The sequence below is a fragment of the Pagrus pagrus genome, assembly GCF_965226575.1.
Source record: "Pagrus pagrus genome assembly, chromosome: 5".
Lineage (NCBI taxonomy): Eukaryota > Metazoa > Chordata > Actinopteri > Spariformes > Sparidae > Pagrus > Pagrus pagrus.
Genome location: NC_140189.1, coordinates 31,674,792 through 31,697,524, shown reverse-complemented (window position 1 = coordinate 31,697,524; position 22,733 = coordinate 31,674,792). Strand labels below are relative to the sequence as shown.

Genomic DNA, 22,733 nt, shown 5'->3' with positions numbered 1-22,733 from the left:
GTTTACATGGAACGCAATTAAACCAGTTTATCTATCGTTTAATTTAGATAAGGGCGACTGTGGCTCGGGGGTGCGGGCCATCGCATTTAAGTTTCTAATCATCTGTCTGTGGTGTGTCTTTGTGTTCTCAGCCACACTCAGGCAGCCGCTCTTCTTCAACATTTGAATGAATGTTTTTTTTTCCTACCTGCATCCACACAGCTGCTCCTTCTCCGCTCTCCAGGATTTGGCTTCTGTGGCACATTACAGTTGTTGCCTCATCTAGATTGTCAAAATCAGTTAAACAATCAGTCATGACTGAATAAATTCGCGCTGGCTGTACTTCTAGGTAAACTACGAACTCCTCTCTCCAACTCTTACTCACGTTTCCACAGTCCTATCCCTGCAATAACTCACATCTTCGGAGATTTCAGAGCCAGACAGCCTACATAGGAATCATTTCTGTAATTTCACGGTGATCTACTGGACCGATTCCAAAACGTTTGGTTAGTATGAGTCGTATGAATAGTAGAAAGGAGAAAGTATTGCATTGATGTCACCCACCCCTAACCTAACATGCTCAAGAAATCAGATAAAAAGCAAGTAGCGCTGATTTAAAAACATGAGTCTTGTTTTCATTTATACACGTTTGCTACAAACAGCTTTGTTGTTGGAGCACAACAGCTCTAATGGAGCTCCCCCCTTTCTTCTTCTAGTCTTATGCCAAGTGTTGCTAAACACATCTCTACAGAGAGATAAAAAAAAAAATATGCCTTTCCTTCCAAAATGTTCTGCACATTCATGACATCTGGCACATCATACATAATGAGGCAGACACACACTTCGGCTGACATGTTTGCTCTGAGCTATCAAGTCTAGGCTGGGGTTGCAATTACTGTAAATGATACAAGTTTAACCTGTCACCTTGATCTTAGCAGTTCGTATGTTTTCCTTCTGTCTGTGTGGGTTTCCTCGGGTGTTTTGGCTTAACCCCACAGTCAAAGACATGGGTTGAGGTGTAAATCGCAAGTTTCATCACGATACGATGTTATATCGATTCTTTGGACACCGATGCGATATTTGCCGATATCACAAAATCTGCCACGATACGATGTCAATTTGATTCAATACAGGGGCGTGCCATCAAAATGAGACGATATAATATGCCCATTTAACACAACCAGTTACATTTTCTATCAACTTTGATTTTCTCCAAAATCCAAAATATTTCCACACTGCTGACTGTAACCTGAGAGGGGAGTAAATAATATCCTCATCGTGTTTTTCTCCGTCTTTTTCTTGGCTGCTTGCATTTTTCTTCCGGGCTCAAGCTAGCACTGTTTAGAAAAGGAGTTGCGCATGGATGGAAACGGTGACACAGACGTGCCATGGGAATTTAAAAATAAAGGCGTGTCTAAACCACGGCAGCGATATAAATCGTTACACCCCTAGTCCAGGGCGTACCCCGCCTTTCACCCAATGTCAGCTGGGTTTGGCTCCAGCCGTTGCTGCCCTCCAAACAAAAACAGTTAATTTTGGATAATGCACCTTGATCTTACAAGAACACTTTCACTTTAGATTATGCAGTCCTCCATTATATATACTCTGATTAGGTTGTGCTGTGTTTATCAACAACACAGTGACCTGAACTGAATTTTCAGAGGCATTTAGTGAATATGCAAGGTATTTTTACCAATTCATCACATGCCTTTCAACACAAGGTGCCAATTAAACCTCAAGTATTTGGAACAGAAGTATGGTTCAAACATGCTGTTTGGAATGAACCTTGAGAAAATCCAATAAAGCAAACATTGCCATAAAACCTGCAATAACCTGTGAAAAGTTTGCTCTGAGCTTTCAGATTTATTGCGGTTTTCTTTCGCCTGTGTGTCAACCTTTCACAGTAACCTTTTCATCACTTCCCTGCAAATATTTTTCTTTTCAACAAATCGTTGCGATAAACTCCTGGTGCCGTGTTCTGAGTGTAGCTGTTGGCAGTAGGAAGAGTTTGTTCTCTCTCTGCTTCAAACTGAGCAGAAATTAAGGAAACAACTGTTTCCTGGCATGATTGGACCCAAACTGGGTAGAAGGGTCCAATGATTTATTGCCAGCGCCCAGTTCACACCAGGAACATGGGCTGTCTGGCTCGCCTCCTAAACTTCCTTGATAAGGCTCCGTGTTTGTTAAAATGAGGCCCATGTTGCTCCACAGTCGTCCTCATCACCCAAACAATCATCACTGATTTACCTGTCACTGTAGACAAATTGAAATTTAAATACATTTTTGCAAAGAAGTATATTATTAGTGTTTCATTTTGACTTGTGTACCAACTCGGTCAAAATGCAATTAGCAAAAAGAAGAAATTATCTATTTTTCTGCATTGACAGCACCCCCTACATGGTGTTCTCCGGGGAGCATGCATTTTCTGTTCCAACTGGCAATGTTGGTACTAATATAAGTGGTGCAAAATCTGTGCTGCCAGGCACTAAAAAATGACTGAAAATAGGGGAGGTTGGACGATGTTTCAGCTTTTGTTTGGTCCCATCTGTGATTTGAGTGCTCCCCATGTTACTACCATGTTGTGACTGGAATCACAGGGGTAACTTGCAGAGTGCTGATTTTGCTGGACTCCCCGTTGTTTTGAGTTTTGACAGTCTGGTCATTTGTCACCACATCTGGAACCATGAAAAAGACGGTTAACCCTTTTCTTCTCTACAGAGAGCTGCAGCCTCTGCTCCACCAGCTTTCATCTGTCTTTATGAAATAAATGAAATGCGTTTCCTGAGGCTATACTTTCCATGATTTCCTTTCCTCCCTTCCTTCCTTTAATGAAAACCTGGATGTTTCACCGTGGCCCTCTACACTACATGGACTGGTTCAACCGGGGGCAAAATGTCCTGGATCATAATTTGTAGCCCATTCAATATGATATTTTAAATGGCTTCCTCATTTTCCATAGGATTGATACACTGCACTTTCTCTGTCTCCATTTTTCTCCAACAGTGAGTTCACACTCTCTCACACACACACACACACGCACGCACACACACACACACACACACACACACACACACACACACACACACACACACACACACACACCGTCGTGCCCACACAGCACCACATCCTTTCACATACTCAAAGTACCATCTTCTCATCACTCGCTCCATTTTGTTATAGTGTTAGCTCATTAAAGATGGCAAGTGCAGAGCCTCCGCTACCAGTTTTGGCTGACAAAGCAAACAAGCAGCAGTGCTGTTTTGGAAATACTTCACATATAAGGCAAATAAACAAAGAAAAGCAAAGGATACAACAAGCATGCCCATATATACAAGCTATGCTGCAGATCAATGCTAACAAAAAGTGCTAGTACAACTAGTTAAGCAAAACACCTGGAGGACTGACACACTGCAGTTTGTTACAGTTTCAGCATTACTTAAGTATTTAACAAGATGTCCCAGTGAACTGCTGTTGATAAAAGTGTTGTCCTGTCGTTGGACCAACAGCAATCTTTAATTCTCAAAGCTAAGCTAAACTAATCCCCATCAGAGTAAACCTAAACTCTATGCCCTCAGTCTTGTTTGAGTTTTTTCCCATGGTATCAAAAATGGTATCGAATTTTTATCATTTCTCAAGGCATTGCATTGAACTTACAAATTCCAGTATTGTAACTCTCATGTGCTTCAGTCAGTAGCTCAGCACAGACGTTGACAGCGTATTTTAAGAGCAACATTGGCTCTTAAATGTCAGTCAGCTGCTGCAAAGGAAGACGCCCAGCCAGAGGCCAAAAGCCAGAGTGGGCGGGCGGGTGGGCCATCAGCCAATTGCTGATAAAATGTGAAAGCGGCTGGTTGATTATAGACACAACATAGTGATTTACTATAGAGTGGCCGGTGATTTTAAACATTTATCTGTCAGTGACTGATAGATGTTCACATTTTCAAAAATTAATTTCCGCGACGCCTGAAGCTTAGAGCCCGTCTCCACATAAAGTGTGGTTTTTATCCTAACCCTTAATGGAAGAATATGTACATCAGCTGCAGTGAATGCTGTTTATATTCTCTTACACCAAAAGTTTGACTTGTTATTTTATTTGGTTTTAATCTTTATGCACAATACATATGCATCAAAGAAGAAACAGCAGGTGAAATTATCCTTCAGGCACTTTATCCACTGAAAGATGTTAGTAACACACAGTCAATCCATGAATGAGAAACCAGTCCTCATGAACCAAACACTCAACTGAAGCAGCCACTTCACATGCATTGGGCCTGTTTAGGAGTCTGGTACGAGTCCTGTGGTAGAAGAATGATATCACCAAGCCAGCATTCCTTAATTGAAACCACCAGCTCTGCAAGCTATCCCATTACACCAGGCATGGTCGGGGTTGCCAGGTCACAAGTATAAGAAAGCTCCCATGCGTAATTTATGGTGCTCTTACCTCAGATAATCCATACATATAAGCCGTGAGGTTATGAAGCTGTAGACCCCCTACCCATCTGTAGCCAATTTGGCCCTTGCACAATGATCCTTAAATCACGCAAAGCTCCCAGACCGCGCTGACTGGACTATAGAGGAGGCAGAGCGAGGAGTCAGTTTTCATTTGAATTCCCTTCACATGCCCCTCCTGGTAGATTTAAGGGGAATAAAAGAGACCATGGGCATTAACTACCTGAACTAGTGATCCTCCTTAAAAGCAAACACCCTCTGCTTTTTCCTCCCGTTGCAGTAAATTGCAAAGGAATGTGGTCCCAGCAGCAGATCAATAAAACTTCTTTGCAATTTAACAAGAACAGATGTTAGCAATCCTACTGTGCATGCCCTGCTACATTTTAAGCGAGATCACCTCACTCACTCACACTGTGGGTGTGTTCGGATAAAAAAAAAAAAAGCAACAACACGTGGGCTAGCCCGTTATCTCTGGCATCAAACGTGTGATCGCCGTCCATCAGTAAGATTATAGAAGCTTAATCACTGTGAAGATTAACCTTATCAGAAATCACATTTCTTCACACTGTTTCAATTATAAGGACAAACTCTGTGTTGAGGACGGGGATTTGGAGTAGGGTGGCACTGGAGATAGAGACAGGCGACTGGTCCAAGTGAATAGAGATGCCTGCTGGCTGTTTTCCAGCTGTGTTAACATCTTTATCTGGAAACCATCTTTAAAGAGGAACGCCGCTCAGTTTGAAGACTGGGGGAACTTTCATGTACATGTTTTTGGTGTTGCTCGTGTTGATGTATCATCGAAGTCATTATTACTTGGTTACAGCAGACACGGCTGCATAGTATCAGTTTAGCAGTGTAACCCATGGTTGCTATTTACATACATATCATACAATAGTTTCTATGGTTACACAAATTTCCCCAAACCTTTTTTTTTTTTTTTTTTTTTTTTTTGCAAGGATTTGGTTCTGCAGTTTGTAAATAGTACGAGCTGTTTCTTCTCTGCTATGTTTTGGCCACTGATGCTTGCAGGATCACCATGTGTAAGGTAATTACTGCCAGACGCAACAGTGTGGCTGTGTTTTTCATATTGGGAGTCTGTGCCGATGTGTGTTTCATCGTGGCAAAATGTGGTCTTGGAGACACCAATTAAACCGGGAACTTCCACAGAAGCACTTTTGAACTTGCCATGTGCAAGATACAATCAACTACACACCTGTAAAGAGTATTGAGATCAAAATAAAGGCCAAGATCCAAGATGGGTGTGGTCCAACACATTCTCCAAATCCATCATTCAATTTGGATTTTGATTATAAGATTATTTTTAGACTATCGAATCTGGACTTGTAAAGAACAACACTCCATTGGTTTTATGCCCTGACATGTTAAAATTCGTTATAAAGACAGGCATACTTTACAACAGCAGCCTGACTTTATCCTGTTGACTTAGAAATTCAGCTTGCTACAAAGGTCCTGTTCCCAAATATATCCATAGTAAACCCTCTTCCCAAACAAATCAATGAAGGATCTCTGAAAAGAAAATGAACCCAGCATCTCGGACGCTGTCGGAATTGCCTCCGGTTCCGACCCAATGGCCAGAAGAAATGTAACAAAGTATGTTTCTGCAAAACCATAGATAAGTTCACGCTGTACATTTCTTTATGTTGCAACTTTACCTTTGTTTGGAATCAATTTTCCACTTCTCTCTTATCACACAGCTGTGCTTGTGCTCTGGTTACATTTAGGCACAAAGACCACTTGGTTAGGGAAAACATAATGGTTTGGCCTGAAATACCACTTTTGGTCACCACAAACACGGCTGGAGTATCCCGTGAAAAGTTTGGTTTTGGTCGCCACAAACTCGGCTGGGAATGTTGACAAATATCCAGTGGTGTCACGCTCGCAAAGGTCGTCTGTGTGTAACAAGATAATAATAATTCTTTTCAGCGACAAGTCCTCACAAATAAATGACAAAATATGTTGTTATTTGTAAGTAACTTCCCTCCAGAGCGTCACATGCTCAGTCCTGGCGCCGCTATCAGCAGAACAGCATCAGTGTCCCTAGTTTGAATTTGGACAGAGACCTATATTGCACATCTCCCTCATTTTATGTAATCTCTGGTTTCACTGTCTAAACCACAACATGCCCGTGATAAACAAGCAGCGAGTCTGATTTTTACTGTAACAATTACACCCTTGTTTCACTTCATCTTGACATGAGTTACGTCTTTAAGTGGTCTGCCTTGTGAAAGTTTATATCGACTTCCCCGTCTTATATAAAGAACATACCCGAGCCGAGTCGACTTATAAAACCACGTACGAGGTTGAATATTAATACTATAAATCTAAATCATGTTTGAGGAGGTTTATGTATAACATGAGGGCAGCTCTGAGGCATCTGAAGAGGTTCCTCAGGGTACATCAGTAATTTAATTAGACTGAGTGAAAAGCACAAAGCATCCCTCACAGGGACTGCTTGATGCCTTCCATCCATTCTTCTACATTTTATTAGATCCAGTTGTTGTAAATTAGATTTTCCAAATTCTTGCTCGGTGGATTTAAACATCCGCAGTGGGAATGTTGAAATGTTCTGTATAGGGTCAGCAGGCGTGCTTCCACCAGTGACCTCAGGGAGGTTTGTTGTCGAACCGGATCAGAATTGGCGTGCAGTGGTGCCGAGCACATTTTAAAGTTGGTGCGTAAACACTATCAAGTGAGGTGAGACAGAGGAATGGGCTCACTAAGCCTTGTCTGACAGCATTATCATGGCCATTGGTAACAGTGGAGGGCACTTTGTAAACAGCTTTTTCCCCACATGCCGATAAATCCTGAGCCTTTACAGGCAGGAGTGAGGTGTCGGTTTGCATCCTAACAGCAAGTTTCTATAGTGAAGCTCCTGCATATGCAAACGCTCTGTTGTATGCATACGGACATGCACATGCTCATTGTACCAAAGCACACACACACACACAGTCGCGCACACCATGTACATCAACACACACACACACACACACATTGTGTGACAGAACAAACAAAGTAGGGATATCTGCTTCTGTTGCTAGGATACCAGTTCTTCTGGCTCCGGAGTAAATCAGGGTGACTGGTGGCGCAGACGGCTGTGAAAAATTAACACAAGCTGTGGTAATAACGTAAAAGTAACTCCTAACTTTATGCAAAAGGAAAACCACATTCCTTCAGCTGGTTTCAGTTGAAAGGAGACGCTGGCAATGTTTCAGGTCTGCTTTAACACAGCGAGGTGCTAATGTGAACAGTTAGTTCTCCTTATAGTCGGTCCTTCTGTTCACACCGGCCATTAAGCGATCCCTTCTTAATGTGATCTTAATGTAATCTTAAGTTTATAATTATAGTAGAATCATGATAAGAGACTATGTATCGTCTGTCAGTCGTCCACGTGGATGTCTGAAGTTGTTGAGTAGCTCAGATTGCGTTTATTTTATCATGTTTCCATGACATCCGTGCTTCTTCCATGTGTGAGTGTGCTACGCAGTTAAATGGTTTAGTCTTTTTTTTTCTGTTTTTGTGGCACTGTAGATCCCAATTCTGCACAGGGTCTTTTTATTTTGAAAATTTACCAGTTCCTCCATGCCGTTCCATTGACTGATTTCCTGCCTGGCTCGATCTGCTCCGTGGAGCTCGTGCAGCTGTTGTGCGCTTTCGTTCGTTTTGTTGACCAATTAAAGATGGTTCAGTCATGTTTTTCTTTCAACTTGGCTTCTAATTCATTTTCACACTGATTTTAAAACGTACGGAGATATACTTGTTGTTGAACGACATGCGTGGTGAATGTAGTTTTTCTCATACTTGCCTCTATACTACGTTGCCAGAGGATATCACGAGATGGTACACGTTAGCCTGATGTCCCATTGTTGGCCCTTACTGACTCCTGACTTCTGTCACATCTCCATACTAGCCCGACGCTGCTCCTACAGTTCATGTGCATATCGTATCTTGCGTACACTTGGCGTTGATTTCTGAGGATTTGCACAGCAAGTGGACACGGTACACACGAGCCAGCCCTCATGCCCCAACGCGTTGTTAAAAGCAAGTATATCTTCAGCCATAGATGGTGGCTTTCTAGTCATTCCCAGAGTCCGACTGGTGACTAAACGAGATCAGGCTTTTGCAGTCTTGGCCCCCACAACTCTGGAATGAAGTACCTACTGAGATTAGATTTGCCAACATTTTATTCTAGCAATTTGGCTGATAATGTTCGTTCTAATAGTTTGTTGCTTAATAAAGAGGTAGTGGCTGTGCTGTAAATGCAAACCGGACTGATACACTGAGCAAATACATGTCACTGTGTCTGCTGTGACCCATTTCCCCCCTGCCCACCGCTCCATCGTCGGACTGTTATCGAGCAATTATGGCCATTGATTTTCTCTCCCGTCTCAGCACACCTCTGTATGACAGCTGGCCTTTGTAAGTGGCCTCGCTGGACTCCTAACTGCTGCCCTCCGTGGCCGCACTATTTGCTCAAAGATGTGGACAATTTCACACGCTGCTCCTGCCCTGTCGCCTCCAGGTGTACAGTAAAACTCTTTAAAGGAAGCACAACCAGTCTTCCTGTGCGAGCCTCTATAAAAATCCACACTGTACTGACTTTTCCTCTGTTTGCTTCTCTGAAACTAAAATCGGTTCTGACTAATTTTGAAGATATTTGCAATGCAAAAATGTTCACGTACCCCCAAAATTTTCATCCCACCTACATCCTAACACGTCAAGACAAAAATTATTCAGAGATGCTTCACCTTCAGCTGTTCACAGGATCCTTTTCAGTTCTCAATCAAAACGCCGCACTGACTGATATGTTTGACAATCCAAGGCTGTAATTCATCTTTGCACAGTGTGCAACGCCGCTTTCATGCACAGACGCAGCTTTTTTGTTTCATTCAAGCAATATCTTTTGAAACTGACAGCGAGCTCCTGAGGAAGTGGAGTCTGAGTCAAAACACATCACACAAACATATTGTCAGTGTTGACGCTGGTGGCCATGAGCTTTACCACTCGTGTTATGCACAAAGTTAGTGGACAGCCTCTTCCCTTGTGCCACTTTATGGCCATGTTGTCTGGGGCTGTAACTACAGATTACTGTCACTGTTGATGAATCTGTCAGTTGTTATCTAGAGTTGTTTGGTCTATAAAAGGTGGAAAGAGTTTCTCAAAGCCCAGGATGATGTCCTCAAATGTCCAAAGATATTCAGTTTAATGTCATAAGGGAGTAAAGAATCTGAAAATATTCACATTTAAGAAGCTCAAACCAGACAATTTTGACTTTTCTTCCTAAGAACGTACTCAAACTGTTTAATTTATTATTATTAGTTGGTCATTCACTGAATTGTTGCGGCTCGTCTTGTCCTCTTTGCATGTCCACTCATCTTCCCCACATCACTGCATTAATGCATTTTTAGCACAAATCTGAACTGGACCTCCCACCCCGGCAGTCCCTGCTCCTACAAAAATAGTTTGCAATTACCACAGACTCTAGCCATTAGTACCAAGCAATGTGAAACAGCTTGATACCATTACCATAAAGTGGATGGGAAGCAAGTCCAAAAATACTGCTGCTCTCATTGTGTGAACGTTTGACGTGTCCTCATGTTAAATTGTAAGAACAATCGTCGACACATTACTCCGTCAACTGTGACAGCTGAGGATTGACACCTGTAATGTCTTAATTAGCAGGATATGTCTTCAGAAATTAAACAATGGATGAGTAGATGGATGGAAGGAAGGACTGATTAAACAATGAAAGAACATGTGACAGGAGTCCATTGTTTAAATGACGGGAGTCGGACAGCTCATCTAAAACCAGCAATCCACCTGATATGCAGTGACAGGCAAAGACATGTCAGCTATGCGGCAGATGAGCTTTACCTTAAACATTTTTTATTTATTTATTTCTTTTATCTCAAGCTGTGATGAGCATCTTTTAGGCCTTGATAAGCATCAAATAAACATCCGTACATGGACATACTGTAAGGACTCCAATGACTGTGCCGCGGTGGTTCAGCAGTAAACAGCATACAACAGAAGATGTAATTATGATATGAAGGGTAACAAAGCAAGCTGTCATGTAAAGATGTGGCTGAATATGAAGCGTGTGGAGGAAATATGAATGTGACAACCCGGTGCTCCCTCTGTGAGCCATAATTCATGAGTTCTGCATGAACAGGGCCGGGCAATATGGCTGAAATTAATACGAATAAGAATATTCTTCCAATATCTGTATTTACTGCACTTAATAAAAAATGTAATTAACTAAATTAATGTTCAGAGCGATGGCAAAAGTATTCACAAATGTACAAAACCAAAACTTTAATTAAGTACACTAGGTTTTAATTAGGCTGTACTGTGCTTGAAATAAGTCATTTGGACAACAGAATTATTTTAGAAACAACATGATATGATTAAAATGTCATAATACCGTTTAACCGAAAGTAGGCGTTTAAAAATACTGAACTTTCACCCAGCCCTCGGGTGTGAATAAAAACCTCAGTCCTTTTCATCAGTGTCCACTTGTTTGTGTCGTTGGTTGTTTGGTTGGTTGATTTGTCAGCAGGATTACACAAAGACTTCTGAACGGATTTCCACGAAACACAATAGATCCTATAAACCGGGCCAATTCAGCTGCTTCTTCAGACGGGCCAGATATTAAAAAAGTGAAGGGCCATGAGCCTGGACTTTTACAATCTCTGTGTCCGACATGAAGAGCTCAGAATTCAAACGTGTTAAAACAGAACTCGTACATATAAAAGTACAGGAACAAAATGCACCTTTTTAATTTTTGGATTAAAACTTTTTATGAGAATGAGGTGGATAAAGATGTTTTTTGGTTGTTCTTGTTCATTTCTAGGGTAATAATAGATGGATCAGGTGTATTTAGCTGGCTGACTGTGCTTATATTCAGTATGCAGTACCAAAAAAAAAATGTAAGTACTTTAATATCATTCTGAATCATATGTGAAGCGAACTAGGAGCCCATTAAAAATAAAAGGGACAAGACACACAGTAACAGCCAAGAAAAGTCTGTAATTTATTAATATAGTCCGAAAGAAGCTCCACAATCCATGGAAACATTTTTTCGGTGTCCTCAACAATCACACTCTATGAGGAGAAAAAAGAACAACATTAAAAGCCACAACTTTGTATTTCAGTTAGACATTTTCCTTAATTTAAAGAGAAAGGCAAAGTACCCACAATCCCCCTCTCACCCTCCTGTCCTTTAAAAAACAGGCAGCCTTGAAAGTTATGGGCTTTTCTTTTTTTCAGCGCACCCCACAGTGCTTTAGCAGAAGTATTACACAGCATGGCGACGCTATGTAAAGTTTTGCTAGAACATTATGATGATGATGATGACGATGATGATGACGGGGGAGGGGAGGGGGAGAAAGTAGAGTGGAGGAAATCTGAGCGAGAGACAAAACAACCCAACATCCGTTTGGACTCTTCCCTCCCACTTGTGCATAGATCATGATCCTTTAAAAACCAGCTTTATTCCTCCACTTGAACCTGCCTCCGACAACCATCTGTTACATGTTAAGAAACTATTAATACCTGTGACAGGAACAGACATGTTAGCAGACAGGAGAGATGATTAAAAACAAACATAACTTATTGCACGATGCTCCTGAACTGCAGGAACAAAACATACAAACACATTTTCTGTCTTTTTGACCATCAGAACCATTGATTGTTGTTTAAAATGTAAAGTGATTTCTACTTAGATTTCACATGTAAAGCGCTCCACTTTATTCAAAGTTGATTCTCAGTCTTATTTGGTAAATATATATTTAACCTGCTACGAACTTGTTTTAAGAAAAACAATGGTACTCTATATTCAGTAATACTCATAACCTTCAGTGCTTGCTTGGAGTTGTAATTGTTTTCAGTTGCTTTTAATTCACCAGAACATTTAAACCTAGAAGTGATGATCCTTGTATTGGATTATAAAACAATATAAGGTAGATAAACTTTTTACAGATCCTTAAGTAAACATGTACACGTGAAATGTCACCATCTCCCCTCCGTACTTAGATTGGTTTATCTGCGATTAGCTGAGTGAGGGGTAGAAGACGCTCAGCGCAACATCAACATCAGAACGTTTTTGACAGAAAAACAACAACAAAAAAAGATAAAAACAGACAAAATATAACATACTGAGTGGAAGGTAACCGCAGGCCATGTGCCTGGTACACACATTCATACAAACACCTAAGATGACTTTTGCATTTTTTCTCCGAAGATGTTGTATTTGTAACTTAATGCAATACATTTGTAATATTCTCTAAAAGCCCCTAAGTTTACCTGTCAGATGGAGAGAACAAATAAAAAATATTACTGACTTCACGTGACGTTATTGGCGCTCCATGATTGAGAATTTGTGTTCAATATTTTGTTTCTGTTTTGAGCTGTTTGTGATTTGTGTTATCAGCTGCTTGCGCTGGGCTTTTAGACAGGCAAACAAATATACATATATACAGTACAAGCACTTCAAAGTACTGTAATATGAACCAAGACTTTGGTTTAATACAACTTCATACGCAGTGTGTGTTAATTCCTTCATGCTGTTGTTTTTCACGGTTGTGCACACAGTGACTTACTGTGCTGTGGCTGCTCTCGGCTAAGTCTTTTGTTCTCGTTGGAACAAAATTATGCAAATAACGCTTTAAAGAGATAAGTAAAAAAAAAAAAAAGTATTCAAACTTCACAGTCGTGAGGTGTTCCACATTTTCCACAGAAATGCGTTTTACAGGCGACCACGCTGACGCTGAACATCTGCTCCGGGATCAAGCTGACAGGTCGGCTCACGTTTTCAGGTATTTACACTGTGAACTGAAACACCTGTAAACACATACTCAGAGTACCTTATATTCTCTGCATGACCCCTTTTTTGGGACTGTAATTTGTTTCCTCCAACGTTTTGTTTGTGTAAAACCATCGTCTGCTTACAAAACTGTGGATTATTTGATTTATAGCAAAACACTCTCAATATTATCTTTCTAGAAATCAAAACAAACAAACCTTTAAGTCACCTAATCCAGGTACAATGCAAACCTTCACCTTTAATTATGACGGCACATTCTTGCAGGATTGTACTTTAATGAACACATAACATGCTCAATAAGCAGAGTTGGATAAGAGATAGAAAAGTCTTTCGCTGCTTTCAAAATGCCCAGACGCGAGACCTGTTATTTAAATTTCCTTTTCTTGTTATTGAGGGAGAGTTTTAGAAAGCACCCAAGTGGATTTTCCAAAACATTTTCCACACCAAATAACCGCTAATCCCTCCTTTTCATATGCTTGAAAACTTCGATTTAAATAGAAAAAGCTGGCTGATTCAGACCTCATAATAAACCTTGGCCTGACTTTGAGAAGGGGGGGGTGGGGGCATAAGTACCGGTGAAAAATGAGGAGATGAAAAACATTTTCTTTTTTTTTTTTAAACGGCACAGACACACTCACACAGACACACACAAGCACCACTCACTTTCAAACACTAACACATCCAAGCATCCCGTTCCCTCTTTGAGGTGGAGATGGAGGTAACGGCTGGTTGCAGCGTAGTAAAATATTTTCAACTGCAGCTGTGTCAGAAGTTTTTCCACTAATCTCCCGAGTTGGGGATCTTTGAGTGGGAAACTAAATATCTGTGTCTGAGGCCTGTCACACAGCGCCGCATCACAGGATGATCAAAACCCCCTTCGGCAAGCTTTTGCATTGTCTGAGAGAAGGGCCTCTTTCGAGAGACGAGGTGGGGTTGGCTGGCGGCGGCGGTGGAGGGAGGGCTCGGAGGAAGACGAGTAAAGAGAGTTGGAAAGCAGGGTTAATCCCACACTGTCATTATCCTCACTTCTTAGCCACAGTCTGCAAGCTTCCCCGTAATGAAGGCCATTTCCAAGGATTTGCACCTGGCAAAGATGGCGCATTCTGCAGTAATTACCGATACAGGGAGATTCCTCTTACCTTTAGCCTTTACTGGGGGTTATAAATAGTAATCCCTCGTCGTTCTGCACATCTGTAAACCCACGGAAAATGCAGCATCTCCAGCACTTCAGCGCCTGACTGATAATGATGTTTACCGCTCCAGAACAACCGCTTCCTTTCCGCCTTTGTGCATAAATGTCGACAAATAGCGAGGCTTATTTGTTTCAACACAGTTCATGATCTGTTTGTTTAATTGGTGATGAGGAGCTGTAATAACAGTGCAGATACGGTGTTACCCAGTAAATAAAGTAAAAACCTGAGCGGAGAAGATCTTAGCAATGAAAAGCTGTTTAAAAACAAGCACAGTGACATGTGGAGTGACGGGGGGGAAAGGCGGTTCATTCAAAAAGCTTGTCAGAGATCAACAAAACATTTAGTTTAATAGATAATATTGATGTCGAGCATGACGAAGAAGGTGTAAGAGGAAACTGGTAGAGTTTACTGCACATTCCCTGCCTGCATGCGTCCGTATGGAAGCCCAGATGAGTCATTACCAAACACTCCCGTCTCTCATGTGGCACCACCGCTGCTTTCACATGAGTTAACGTCACAGAGCATGTCCTGGCATGACGATCGAGCCCAAACCTCCTCCCCCTTTCTTCCCGCTTTCGCCTCCTCTTACAAAAGATAGGGTTTTTAGGAACAGCGATACACAGGCAAGGTGCCAGCAGTCAAATGAGTCAATTAAAACGTCACAGAACTTTTTCTCTGTTACTTCAGTTGACACGTTACAACAGTTGTTAAAAGGATGTGCGTTCTTGCTTTCTGGAAACGGATCGTGTGATTTTAATTACTTTATCCTGCGAACACACTCAACTCCTCCCAACCTGCCAGACACTCAGACTGGGTTTTCACTCAGTTCTGGCTCCAGTCAGGCTTTTTTCTTGGAAGGATTATCATTGTGTGCAACTACAAAAAATGCATTTTGGAGGGAAGTTTAACATTCACACCAAACATATCTGCAATATGTTTCTGAAGAAATGTTCACGTCGAAGATAATCCAAAAAAAAGTGTTTCTTGTTGAATTCTTTAAGGCAAATCAGGTCAGTTTTATTCATGTTGCCCAGAAATCACAATCTCATTGCCTCAGCGGGCTTTACAGTCTGTACAGTGTACGCCACCATCTGTCCTCACCTCGATTTGAGTGAAGAAACACTGTAGCAGGGGAAAAAGAAATGCAAGAAACCTCAGGAAGAGCCACAGAGGAGGGATCTCTATCATCACCTAGTCATCACAGAGTATCGGATTACAAAATATCTAATACGCTTAGATTATAAAATATATGCGTGAAGAAAGTGGCTCCAGGAGGACGGCTTCCTCAACACCACGGTGACCTGGAGGAAGGCAGGCCACACAAGATGGTGAGCAACAAAAACATCACAATGTATAAAGATCTTGATTTAAAAAGTACAGATATAACGAGAGTTATGATCCACGAGGGTGTGACCATCCACATCCGGCCTATATACTGTATGTGAGGCACTGACAGTCAGCAGAGAGGGAGTATTATCTCGACTATTTGATTTGTTGTTTAATTTTAAAACGTCAGAAAATGGTGAGAAAAAGGTCGCTCAGTGTTTCCAAAAGCCCGAGATAACATCCTCAAATGTCTTGTTTCTGTCCTCAACCCAAAGAGATTCAGTTTACCGTCATAGAGGAGAAAAGAAACTAGATAATATTCACAGTGACGCAGCTGGAATAAGAGAATTTCAACTGCAATTTTCAAAATAGTTGGCATTTAATTAAAAAAGTTGACGACTACTACAGTAAACTGTAAACAACAGACTTCTTCAGAAAAACAGAGCAAAGCCGAGCAGCTGCAGGGTACCTGCGCTGTTGTTTTCCACCAGATCCAATAAATGAAGAATACAATATTACAGACACAAAGTGAACTGCTTCAAAAACCCAGACTACATTTAAAAAAAGCTCTGTTCTCTCCCGAGCAGATTTTAAGCCTGGGAAAACTCTCAGGAGAGGTGAATCAGCCACTACACAAACGTATGAATGAGCGTGACTCACAGGATCTCCAGGATCCTGGACGTCATCAAATCACTAAACTGATGTTTTAGGTTTAAAATGAAGCAGGACCATGTGTTCGCAGCAGCTGCCATGTTTATAAATGAGAGAAGTCATATGTCAGATTTTTATATTCCTGCTAAACCACGGCCAACGCACCGACAGTTAATACACACATTAATCAGCTTTAAAGGTTCACTTACAAACTTCTTTCAGGAGCTTTTGACCACGTCACTGATCTGTTATTGTGCGAGCTCAGTAGAAAAGCTGCAATGATCAGTTGTTCACAATTAATCTGCAGATATTTTGATTTATTATACTTTTGAATTGTCATTTTTCAAGCAGATATGTCAAACATTTCCTGGTTTCAGCCACTTTGACTCCAGAGGAAGCTGCATGTAATCTGATAAAGTGCCTCCAGTGATGTCACTCAATGGCAAAGCTGCATTGTGGGTAATGTAGGCACAATGATTTGAAAAGGAAGAAGAACGTGTGGAATAAAAAAAAGGTGATTTCTCTGGTTCTGTTGTATTGATTTTTATTGTTTGTTTCATGAGACCAACAGTGTTAAAGGAGTGCAATGCTAGACTAGGACTGCTTTTCAAAACCTGGCGCCTACATTACCCACAATGCAACATGGAGGTAATTTATCAGATTATACATGCAGCTTCTTCTGGAGCAACATAAGCCTTTATGCTACTTTTTCCACACGTGCAGCAGCACTCCCCGAGACCTGTAAACACACTTTAATGTGACAAATTGGTGGAGTTGCGCTTTAAGCATGAGAGTCTAGCTAAAACTTTTCATCTCCTGTTGAGAAATGTATCAGTCAAGTGGAAAAACATTTCAGTTGTTGTCTCTTTATTCAGTTTACAGTGTTACACTTCCATTATGTTTTTTTCCAGACGTGTCCACAGTGTTTGCTGAGCGAGCCAATCATAGACGCTGCACCAGGTGCACTGAAATTGGCTTCACCTGAGCGTGCCAACTTCTGCTGTAAGACAAAGAAAAACACTCTTTTTATGTTTCTGTCACAGCTGAAATCAAGTCAAATAAAGAAGAAAAACTTCAGAGAATCATTTAGTTTGCAGATGTTTCTTTTTATTATTATTATCTATCTTCTGTATGTAGCTTTCAGTCCGTGTCACATGGCTTCATTTTCTGTTATTATCATTTGTGCCATTCGCCATCATCTTGTATTATCACCATTAATAATCGCAGTAATGATCCATACAGTGAACCCACTTGAACAAAGTACAGTGTTTAATTAAATAGCTGCAGCTATAGAAGCAGCTCGCTGACCTGCAGTGTGCCACGGGTGGGCGTTCTGCGGGTGATGATTCACAGCGCATGTAATTAAACAGTGGAATTAGGTGAAGGAATATAACAGCTACAAAGTGTAAAAATACCTGTTGTTCCTCCTCAGGTGTTCACACAAAGAAGAATAATATTTAATACATAACTACAGGAAAAACTGAACATTACAATAAATCTAATTTCTGCCTCAATAATATTCATTTGGAGAATAAAAGCCGAAGCAGCATCAGCGTTTGCAGCCTGAGGGTGCAGCAAAAACTAATAATAAGAAAATGGTTCAGTAGAAGAAAAACAGCAATGTTACACCTCGACCTCTGTGTAAATGAAAAAGATCATCAGTAGCTTTGTTTACATGGACGATATTTCTTCAGTCTGACTGAAATCATTCTGATTACAGATTAAAACTTTCCTGTTAACGTGGATGTAATCTGATAAAGATGTTTGTTTACATGTCACCAGGATTTAATCAGAATATAACTTTATTGACATGCGCAAACTGGCCCGGTGGGAAGCGTCTGATCGGCCAGAAAATTCAACAAAAAAAGACGTGTTTGAGAATATTCAGTTCATTCGTTCATTTGCGCCGGCTGTCGTTACACTTTCCACATTCGTGTTATCGAGGTAACGTTAGCTGATGTTGAGACGTTAGTTTGAAGTTAGCAGTACTGCTGCTGTCCTCTTGAGTAGGAACAGGAGCCTCAGACGAGTTATCCTCAAACTCCACAAACAAACCGTAGCAACTCATGTTCACCAATCGTCGCTCTCCCGCTAGATCATCGATAAGCCTGTCGAAAGCCTGGGTCGGAACCACTTTTTGCTGTTTTGACTTGAAACACTTGTTGTTTTTCGAGCCTTTCGAACCATCAATGGTCTCTAACTCCTTTAAGACCTCCAACAAGAAGCTGTTTTGTTTTGCTCCATGTTTTTGTGCCTCCTGAAGGCAACGTCACCTGTGATGTTACTCCCAACGAGGGGCGAGCACACAGACGGATCCAGATTGGATCAGTCTCTTCCGATCGTGGCGTTTACATGAGGCATTTTTATTCCTATTATTAGTGCAATGTTAGGATCCATGTGAATGAAGCTACTGATACTTTCCTAAAAATGAAATACTTCCTACACAAGGCCATACATGCATGGCCTTGTTTTTGTATTGGGATGTGTTATACAGTACTGAATTAAGCCTAAATACGTCTGCAGCTCTGTGTTGGAGTATGCACAGCTGTCCTCTGAAATAACACAAGGGAGTAGTGGCATTTAATATCTTATTATGTGAGTGGGTACAACATTTTATTGTATTTTCACAAGACAGATTGGCATCAGAGCCGTGACACACACGTAAGCGCCCATATCATATATTTACTCACAACAATCTGTGTACCCTTTTTGGAGTCTGTTCAGCCTGCCAGCACCAGATAAAACCTGTTTCTTAATGCCGTACACAGTTGGCACGGACGCTGAAGAAAATGTTTTTTTCGAGCATGCTGATCATGTAGGAACACTGCAAGATGTGTTTGCCTTACATCAGAAGTTAAAGTGACTCGTCTGGGTGAGAGGCAACACTTAATTTGTCTGTGCCGTCTTTAAACCTGTCTGGGAGTGTTAAATAAGAATGAGTTTTGAGCACTTTGAGGATGAAGTGCGCAGCGGCTGTGATGCGGTGAAAGCACGGGGGAAGTTTTGTTGTTATTTCATCCTGTTTAGAGCTGAGGGTGCAGGGAAGTCACTGAGGTGGCACTGAGGGTATTTACGCTCTCTGAATGTGTCCTATTGTCATGTTAATGTGGTCGGACGCTTCTGATGATCCTCAAAGCGGGATTATATTGTACGAGTCGGCTCCGAGACTCCGCTGAATTCACACACGGAGGCAGAATCTGAGGATTACTCAACTGCATATAAAAATCAATGTGAGGAAACTCTCGGCCGTATCAGCACTTATAGTTTGCTCGCTGAATAAGTAAAGCACATGCGTTTGCATTCTCTCTGCAGAGGAGGATATATTTAAGAAGTGGGGTTGACCTCTCGCTGTGGCACCAAACCTCCAGCGTGCAGCCGCGCAGCACAGGTAGAGCTCTGCTTTAATGTGTGTAATAGCCTTCGCTTAAATAACCTACACAGCAGAAATTTTTCGCAAACATGAGTAAAATCAGATGCATGCATATTCAATCGCAAAGCCCTGAAGGCTTCCGTGCTTTAGGCTGAATATCAGCAGGGGAAACAAGTTATAGCTCAGTCTGAAACACCCGGCAAAATGTAAATAAAAAACAGGACTCACTTGAACGTATCATGAAGACTTTGTCACACTTTCTTCCAATCATATTACCATAATGTCACCAAAATAAATCCGTTACCTACATATCATGTCAACCTTTCTACAATTTATGTCATATCACGTTCTGATTACATGTCAGGAGGAGGAGGGGAATGGCAGTGGCGTGACACACAGGCTAATTGGCTGCCAAGCAAGCAACCACAATTCAAGACGGTGTTTTGACATCCGTAAGCATGAAACCACTCAATATTTTTTTTCATATGACAACAAGACATGCTGCGTCTGTGGCAACGAAAACAGTACTTTTGTTGACATGTTGCAACAGTTTGCAGCTGAGAACGTATATTTTTAGCAAGATGTCGGGACACTTTCCAGTCGTGTTTGTGAAAACAGAACCCAGTGAGCCGTATCATGACCTTGAAACTTAAGTTTCAACACATCCGTGGTCAAACCACACATGTATCTGTCATAAAACTACAACAGTTACCTAAGATGGCTGCCGACCTCTGAACTATTCATTGACTCCTTATTTCACCAGTTAGGAGCTTATATGCCCGTCCTGTGGCCTGCAACCGCCAACGAGGGATTTCAGAGACAGGAGACCGACTCCTTATCCACTTACACACCAGCCTCCCGATGATTGACGCATCAATGTGACAACGAGATTTCAAATCCGTGAATATATGTGTGATTTAAATTGGTTTAAAGGCCAATTTCACGTCATTTTATGCAATTTTCTCTTCGTAAAGGTTGTTTTCTTTGACACCTAATCACTTGTTGTTGACTATTTTTTATGCCCACAGTTATTTTAAAGAGTTTGACGCTCCTGTTTGCTCTCAAGTACGTCTTTTTTTTTCTTCTTTTTTTTTTGAGGTCACAAAAGAGCAGTGTTTTTCTCAGGCGCCTGGATATTTCCTCCAGCTAATAACGGGGCAGTTACTCATAAGTCGTCTGCAGGCTTATTTTAAAAAATTCAGGAGAGAAAAATGGATAAATAATTCAGTGTGCTCAAACTCCAGATCAATGACGGGAGCACTCACAGAGCCGAGTGTGTGTGTGTGCATTGTTTTATTTACTTCGACCACTTCGCAGAACAAAAACACTTTCACAGTAATAACCAGACTGCATTCGGTTTGGTCCGTTACCTCGCAGCTGAATCTCGTGCGTCGATACGATCGCAGTGTTTGTGATTAGCAGCCGCGTCTTTGGACACGCTGCGACCCTGAAGTTATTTACCTTTCACTTATCCAGCATAGTCTCAGAGTAGTCATCAGCATCTTCCCTCTATATAGATTGAATACAGCAGCAGTGTTGGCTGCACCTTTGTTGTTCCCTTCAAGAATTGCTCTTGAGACATTTTCCTGTTTATTGCCCGTCATCAGTGAAATGAAACATCGGTCTTTGTCTTGCAGAAACACGCACTGCCAACACTTCCTCTGTCGATTGGCTTGGATTCCTCACTGTTGTCTCATCCCCGCGGGGCTCAGGTGGCACACACTGGCGATTCATTTGACATTAGTGATGTGCCACTTACTCATCGACTCTGTGAAGTTACTAACTTTCTCACACTGACTGTAACATTCAGAGGTGACTCAGAGGAAATTGCGAAACTGCAGAGCTTCGATCCATAATCGGTAAAAAATCTGCTGTTTGGATTGGAGAAGATATTTTGGATCGGTCGGTTGTTGCTGAAGGATTTGAACGTCTCCAGATTAAGCAAAAAAAAAAAATAATAAGAGAAGGAGAGAAAGAGAAATGCAGCTCAACAGGTGGCGAGATTCTGCGACTTGGACTCGACGACTACCCACAGATGCACTCGCTCTGTGGACAAAGCAGGAGGAGAATGCCAGGGATGAATAACTGGTCTGTCTCTTTCATTGATTTCCCTTGAAAGCGAAGAGTGAAGAGAGGACTCCTGGAGGCTCCGCTGAAAAGCCTTTTTCAATCCAAAGCCTGAGAAGACGCGGGGCTCTCGATGGGCTACAAATTTCTACAAAGAGAAACTGCAGACTGCTTGATTTGAGTATTTTTGGGCTGTTTCTTGGTAAATAATCAGAGCTTGATTGGATCACTTATCTGCTGTGTGTGTCAGAGTTGGTTTATTCTGCACTTTCTCTCTGTCTTTACTTCTTATTTGTTCCCCAAAATTCCTCCACACGTGAGCCTCACCTGCTCCAGTCCCAGTGTCATCTGTCAAACACCATAACATTACAACAACGTGAGTCACATGAGGGAGAGAGAGGGAGGGAGAGAGAGAGGAGGGAGGGGGGGAGGAGGAGTGGTCCTGCAGGCGTAATGTAGGCGTAGGCTTCCGTACAACAGCTGACACTCAAAAGGCAGGAGGACCGTCTGGCTCCGGAGCAAACGGCTCAGAGGAGGCGCTCCGGTGAAGTTGTGCCCCGGTCCGTGGCGAGTTGTGCGCGCACGGAAAACAGAGCCACAGAGGCGGCGTGCGGAGCTGGATCACACCGCTGCTGCTGTGGAGGTACAGAGAGGACAGAGCTGCGCGACATGAAATCTGTTTCGAGTGGACGATTATAGTTGAACACAGGTAAGAGATCTTCTGCTCTGGACTGAGACTGTGGGGTTTTCTTGGAAATGTGCGTGACGGCAGCCGCAAAACACGCGATTGTTTCGTGCGCAATCGTTTTTAATCCCTAGTTCCTGTCCGTCCTGTTGTCCAGCCTTTTTTTTTTTA

The 22,733-nt window shown here is 41.8% G+C and overlaps 1 protein-coding gene across 2 annotated transcripts in view; it reads left to right on the top strand.

Annotated features, from left to right (window-relative positions):
* Window positions 1-22,733, top strand: part of hs3st1 (heparan sulfate (glucosamine) 3-O-sulfotransferase 1) — a 67,565-nt gene that overhangs the window by 42,420 nt on the left and 2,412 nt on the right. Inside the window, exon 1 of one of the 2 annotated variants that reach the window (XM_084353879.1) lies at window positions 22,327-22,586. The exons of the other annotated variant lie outside the window; for it this stretch is intronic. The gene's annotated coding sequence lies outside the window, so the exon portion shown is untranslated. Of the gene's footprint in view, window positions 1-22,326; window positions 22,587-22,733 lie in introns of those variants that run through there. 2 annotated transcript variants of the gene reach the window in all.